Source organism: Macaca mulatta, chromosome 1 (assembly GCF_049350105.2).
Source record: "Macaca mulatta isolate MMU2019108-1 chromosome 1, T2T-MMU8v2.0, whole genome shotgun sequence".
NCBI lineage: Eukaryota > Metazoa > Chordata > Mammalia > Primates > Cercopithecidae > Macaca > Macaca mulatta.
In genome coordinates, this window is record NC_133406.1 from 106327638 (window position 1) to 106332960 (window position 5323).

The following is a 5323-nucleotide window of genomic DNA, read 5'->3' on the forward strand; positions in this document are numbered from 1 at the left end:
CCTTGGGGGTTAGTGGCCGAACAGGTGGCACATTGTTGATGTACTTTTTAAATTTGGGCCTGCAGTGAGGGAAGGTGAAAGATGGGTTCTAGGAAGTTGTATATAGCCTTGGGTCCTATGTGGAGAGAGGGGTGTATGTCGGTCAGTATATGTACTGCCTGAGTCTGAGGGAGCGCTATTCAGCTGTCAATGAACACCTACCCATCCTTCTTTCGGGTAACACTGGGGTGGGCCATCAGGGTTTGAAGTTCCTGGGAAGAGTAGTCAGGGGAATATGTGGGGGAAAGATAGAGTAAAGGTGCTCGGGGAGGGGAGGAAGTCAGGGTAGTGGCCCACGTGGTGGAGTCAGCTAGGCTGTTACCTTGTGACACAGGGTCCTTAGAATGCTGGTGGCTTTTGCAGTGGATGACGGCTACCTCTTTGGGGGCCTGGACAACATCAAGCAACCTCTTTATATGTGGTCCATTGACTACTGGCATCCCTTTGGTGCTAAGAAACCCTCTCTCTTGCCAGAGTATGTGCAATAAGGTAAGCATATTTAGAGTCTGTATAGATATTAACCCTCTGCCCTTCAGAGAGAAGTGAGGCATGAGTAAGGTCAGTAAGTTCAGCCTTCTGGGAGGTGGTGCCTAGAGGCAAGGGCCTGGTTTCAACCATTTGGATTGCTGTTACGACAGCGTATGCTGCCTGTCGGCGTCCATTGGGGGTTAAGACAGAGCTCCCATCTACAAACAGGGTACGGTCTGGGTATTCTAATGGCTATTCGGAAAGACCAAGGTGGGCAGGTGGCAGGGTGGTGAGAACTTCTGGGCAGGAATGTGCAGGGGCGGAATCATATCCTAGAGTGGGCAAGAGGGTAGCAGGGTTTAGAGGGGGTGAGGTGATGAGAGTGATATGAGGGTTTTCAATGAATAGCAGGTGGAACTGTTGAAGCCGGGACGGGGTGAGATGGCTGAGACACTTGTGTGTGATGAGATCTGACAGTCGGTGAGAAGAGTAGACTGTGAGAGGATGCCCTAGGGTAAGCTTGAGGGCCTCTTGGGTAAGTTCTGTGGCAGCCACCAGGGCTCGCAGACAAGGTTGCCAGCCCTGGACTGTGGGATCTAACTGCTTGGAGAGATAGGCCACAGCCCGGTATGTGGATCCAACCGGCTGGGCTAGGAGGCCAGTAGCTATCTTCTGGCGCTCCTCAGTGAATAGATGAAAGGGCGGAAGGGGGTTGGGGAGAGAGAGAGCAGAGGCAGAAAGGAGACAGTCCTGAAGCTTCTTGAAAGAGTTGGCAACCAAGGAAGGGTCAGACAGAGGTCTGGTGGGTATTTCCTTGGCAGCCTGGTAGAGAGGCTTGGCTAAGACCCCGAAGTTGGGAATCCAATGCCTGAAATACCCTACCAGTCCTAGGAAGGACAAGATGTCTTCCACATCCTGAGGAGGCTGGATAGTTTTGATGAGGCTCATTCTATCTGCTGTGAGGCTTTTCGTAGTGGGTGTGAAGAGTATACTGAAGTAGGTGACAGTAGGGGTGCAAAGTTGAGCCTTAGCTGGGGTAACCCGATAACCTCAGTTGCCTAGAAAATTTAAAAGTGTAGCAGTGTCTGCAAGGGAGCACTCCCAGGAAGGACTACATAGTAATAGATCATCTACGTATTGTAGAAGGGTGCTATGGGTTAGGGGGCAGAGGAGGATGTCCCGTGCCAGTGCCTGTCCAAAAAAATGGGGGCTATCTTGGAACCCTTGAGGCAAGACAATCCAGGTCAGCTGGGAAGATACGAGTGTCTGGGTCCTCCCATGTGAAGGCAAACAGAAAGTGGCAGTCTGGGTGTAGAGGGATGGTAAAGAAGGCACCCTTTAGGTCAAGGACAGTGAAATGAGTAGTGTCAGGGGGAATGCGCGAGAGGAGTGTATATGGATTAGGAACAACTGGAAAGGTAGGGACTACTGCCTCATTGATGAGGCATAGGTCCTGTACAAGGTGATAGGCCCCAGAGCTTTTCCGTACAGGCAGGATATGAGTATTACATGGTGAGTTGGCGGGAACTAGAATGTGCTGCCAGAGCAGGCATGTAATGATGGGTTTTAGTCCTTGTCAGTGTTCAAGGGAGATAGGGAACTGGGGTCTAGAGGGGAACTTAGAAGGGTCTTTTAGCCAGATGCGGACCGGAGTGTGGTGCTGGGCAATGATCGGGGTGGAGATGTCCCACACCTTAGGGTTAATGGGGACTGGAAACGGGAGTGGGGGGTCAGCCTGGTGGGGTTTGTCAGGTGAGAGAAGGGGGAAGAGGAACACGAGGTGTGGGGAGGGATTGGGTCAGAAGTGAGCTGAGGCCTCTAGCTTGGAGAGATCTCGTCCTAACAAGGAGACTGGGCACGAAGGAATGATAAGAAATGAGTGCGAGAAGAGGGAGCCAAACAGGCGGCAAGACAGAGGAGGAGTCTGGCGGTAGGTGGAGGGAGTGCCGTCAATTCCCATGACTGTGACAGTGGAGGGGTGGCTGGGGCCACTGAAGGAAGGCAAAACAGAGTAGGTAGCCCCCGTGTCCATAAGGAAAGATATGGACTTACCCGCTACCTGGAGCATGACCCTGGGCTCAGCGAGAGTGAGAGGGGTCCCCGAGTCTTGGCCTCTTCAATCTGTGTTGGTGTTGAGGAGCTGGAAGGCACCTCCAATACCTGGAGGAGGGTCGTCACGTGGAGGCGCAGCGACCGTCCTTAGGTCGGGGCAGTCTGACTTCCAGTGGCCTATCTGCCGACAGTTCGGACAGGGGTGAGTTGGCTCCTTTGGGTTAGGGCACTGCCTGGCCCAGTGGCCGTCATTGCCGCACTTGAAGCAGGCACCAGGTGGTTCTAGGGTAGTACCTCTTTTCTGGGAGCTCCTGGAGCCAACCAGCCTCAGGGCTGCTACCAAGGCCTGGGTTTGGAGTTGTATCTTCTGTTTTAGTCTGGCCTGTCGTTGGGCCTCAGCTGCTTCCTCCCTGGAGTTGTAGACCTTGAAGGCCAGTTTGATTAAATCCTGGATGGGAGTTTGAGGGCCTTCCTCTGCCTTTTTAAAATTTTTTTTGGATATCAGGGACCGACTGAGAAATGAAATATGAGGCCAAGACGGTTCCTCCTGCAGGGGAGGCAGGGTCAAGGCGGGTGTACTGAATAAGTGCCTCAGTCCGCTGGTTAAGAAAAACGGCCGGATTTTCATCTGCGCCTTGGACTACCTCTTTTAGTTTGTTGAAGTTGACTGATTTGTTAGAGGCTGCCTGCATGCCAGCAAGAAGGCACTGAACCATCATGTCTCAGCGGCAGCGACCTGCCTGCCCTACCTGGTAGTCCCAGTCAGGCTCAGCCAAGGGCACTGCCTCAGTGCCGACTGGCATGGCGGGGTCAGTTAAATGAACCTGGTTAGCGTGCTGCCTGGCTGCCGCTAGGATATGCTCCTGCTCCTCAGGAGACAGGGTTGAGGTCGTAACGACATGGAGGTCATGCCAGGTGAGATCATATGCCTGGCACAGATACCTGAACTTTTTGATATAACAAGTAGGATTGGCCGAAAAGGAGCCTGCACTCTCCTCAAACTTAGACAAATCTGCCAATGAAAACGGCACATGGACCTGGACTACTCCTTCAGCGCCTGCCACCTCTCACAAGGGACACAAGAGGTCAGTCCTGGACCGAGTATGGGCTGAGACAAGCGAGGAAGGGAAGGAGGTGGAGGTAGGGGAGACAGAATCTGTTGGGTTTGGTAAGGGCAAATGAGGGGTGGAAGGGAGGGGAAGTGTTGACGAGGATGGGGATAATGGTGTGTCAGGGTAAGGAGGAGGTTGGGCGGGAGACTGGAGGGGTGGCCGGGATAGGGTGTCAGGAGGCTCAGAAAAAGAGAAGGAATCATCCCTCTCCTTGCTCAAGGGAAGAGACTTTGTGAGTAGGACCTGAGCTAACGAGCATTGGGCGCAGAGATCTGGGTGAGAACGCAAGTCCCAAAAGGCTTGAACATAGGGTATCTCGTGCCATTTGCCTTGTCTCTTGCAGAAGTTGGTCAGATCCGTGAGGATGTTAAAGTCTAGAGTGCCTCCTGCAGGCCACTGAGACTAATTATCCAATTTATACTGCAGCCATGCTACTGTGCAGAAGAAAATGAGCCACTTTTGTTTTAAGTCTTGGCTGAGACTTAAAGTCTGGAGATTCACCAGGAGGCACCCCAGAGGGAATTTTCGGTCTGGTTTGGACTGGGTAGTTCCCATGGTCCTAAGACGGGCAGTCCAGAGGCAATGGGAGCGTCCTCCTACTGCCACATGGAGTACAGGGTATGGCGGCTTCCGGGGAGGTTGGACGTCTCCTAGTCCCCAGTGCCAAGGTCACAGTTGACCAGAGGGAGCCCCTGACATGGCTACACGTTTCGGACAGGGACTTCCTGGGGGGCCTACAGGACGGGGGAAAACTTACCCAGCAGTGATTGAATTGAGTCTTGGATTTGGTGAAGCAGCTCCCGGCTCAGAAAGGAGCTCCTGGCTCAGGGAGAGGAGAGCCTGCCTGACCCAGCAGGGGTCCAGGGGAGGGGGTCTCCTCCCGGGTTTTGGCACCAAATGTAAAGGTAAACTGAGGCTGGAGCCGAACCAGGAACGAAGACACAAGGCAAATGGCAATGAGAATAGCCTTTATTAGGACTCACAGGTGAGGTTCCTTGGTCCAAAGGTGCGGGCCAAGGAAGTTGTGCTGAGGGAGGAGGGTAGGGGCTTTTTTATAGCCCAAGAGGTAGGGAAGCTGATTGTACAAACAGGGCCTGGGGGGTCTTGAAACTACTAGAGCAGGAGTCGAGTAAGGGTCATGAGGAAGGGGTCTTTGGAAACTGTTAACCGAAACTGCTGTTTACAAACTTGTGGAATGTAGGTGAGCTGCAGGTCATGGGGGAGTGTGGTTGCCCAGCCAGAACCTCTGATGTATGCAAGTCTGTGGGTGTGTTCAAAGAGGAAGGGAAGTCTTGAACAAAGGGCCTGCTATGCCGGGTGGCACCGCCATGTCAGGTCTAGATCCCTGCCTAACAAAAGGAGCATATTCTAACCCAATGCAAGGAAGCTAAGAAGCTTGAAAAAAGGTTAGAGGAATTGCTAACTAGAATAACTAGTTTAGAGAAGAACATAAATGACTTGATGGAGCTGAAAAACACAGCACAAGAACTTCGTGAAACATACACAAGTATCGATAGCTGAATTCATCAAGCAGAAGAAAGGATATCACTGATTGAAGATCAACTTAATGAAATAAAGCATGAAGACAAGATTAGAGAAGAAAGAATGAAAAGAAATGAACAAAGCCTCCAAGAAATATGACACTATCAGAA

The 5323-nt window shown here is 52.1% G+C and overlaps 1 long non-coding RNA gene across 1 annotated transcript in view; it reads right to left on the reverse strand.

Moving 5' to 3' along the window:
• Nucleotides 1–5323, reverse strand: part of LOC106993181 (uncharacterized) — a 169580-nt gene that overhangs the window by 54164 nt on the left and 110093 nt on the right. The gene's annotated exons all lie outside the window — the stretch shown is intronic.